This window comes from Aplysia californica, unplaced genomic scaffold, assembly GCF_000002075.1.
Source record: "Aplysia californica isolate F4 #8 unplaced genomic scaffold, AplCal3.0 scaffold00270, whole genome shotgun sequence".
Classification (NCBI taxonomy): domain Eukaryota; kingdom Metazoa; phylum Mollusca; class Gastropoda; order Aplysiida; family Aplysiidae; genus Aplysia; species Aplysia californica.
Genome location: NW_004797540.1, coordinates 772,508 through 774,140, shown reverse-complemented (window position 1 = coordinate 774,140; position 1,633 = coordinate 772,508).

Sequence of the window (1,633 nt, the reverse complement as noted above, 5' to 3'; positions counted from 1 at the left end):
AAAACACGACGTATGGATAGGGTTAAGTGGTGGCACAGAGTTCCCCACGTCGTATGGATACGATAGTAAAATACGACGTACGGATAGGGTTAAATCAAACCACGGACACTTATCTAAGGCTAACTACCACTGCTCTCATCGTCTGTGGAGGGCCATTGGCTCCGTCACCAAAGCTTTGAAACAAATCTACAATCGAAAACTTGCAGGACATTCACCCTTTGTCGAGGATAAAAGTGGTTGTCTTAGACAGCAGGGAGGCGTATCGACGAATGTCATAATACCACAATATCTTTTAGAAGGAAATGGGAAGTGGCCGTTTTTTACACATTGTCTGGGAAGTGTGGCGGTCAGAGTAGGGTCAACTATGTCACGTCAGAGCCAAGTGTGGAGACTCACCTTTTTTTCGACCCAGATCACAAATGTTAAGACCACAGCAAAATTCTGTCTTCGGCGACTCAGATCACAAATTTTGAGTCTCTTAGACTTCCAAATGTTAGTCTTGAGCGACGCCCAGATCACAATTAATGTCGAGAGGTTAAGACCTCCAAAGGTTAGTCTTGATCGATCCAGATCATAAATGTTGAGTCATTAAGACCACGACAAAATTCTGACTTCAGCGACGCAGATCAAATATTTTGAGTCTCTTAGACTTGGGCGATCCAGATCACAAATTCTTGTTGAGTCGTTAAGACCACAACAATGATCCGTTTACAGACATCCAGATCACAAATGTTGAGTGGTTGAGACCTCCAACCAAAATTCTGTCTTCAGCGACCTAGATCACAGATGTTGAGTCTCTTCAGACTTCCAAAAGTTAGTCTTGAGAGATCCAGATCACACATTAATGTTGAGTCGTTAAGACCAGCTAATATTATCAGCCTAGAGCCACTCCAGCAAAGACAACTTTGTCCCCGACAACGTAAACTGTCCCCAAGCTATTTGTTTCTACCTAATTTTAACTTAAGCAAAACATCTATCGAGACAAGGTATTTGCTAGATTGAGAAAGAGTAATTGTGAGGCAGCGTGGTGGAATCAGGCTCTTGTCAATTTTTGGGCATATAGAGTTATTGGTGTTATCTTAAAGCTTGTTTACTTGTTTTTATTTGGATGAAAAAAATATCCATTTTTCTTGAATACAAGTGGAGATATTTGCGATAGAAGGAGGTGTGGGTCACCTGTTTTCAGATGAAAAATTAGTGAGAAAATGGCCGCCAAAGATGAGTTATTTACTAAGCTTAAGAGTCCGTGGTAACTGAAATTTGTGTGCTTTTAATCAACGTTTTTCAGAAAAATTCACAAGAAATGAGTTCTTTAATGGGCATGAAAGGTGTTGGGCCAAAAATCAAAAATACGAAACTTTTCCGATCCAGCGGCCATTTGGGTTCTGGCCCTTCGGTCTGAACAAAAATTTGATAAAAATTCACAAACCTGTGGAAAAATGCAAGTTTCTTCACTTTGATTATTTTGACGAGAGCCTGATTCCACCACGCTGCCTCACAACTGATAGCAGTTTCATCGCATTACGACTTGTTTGATGTCCACCTGCTTATTCCACACACCCACCCCACCGTATCCCCTAACAATCCCCTTTACCCCTCCGCCCAAACCCCACCCCCACCCCTCACACCCCAC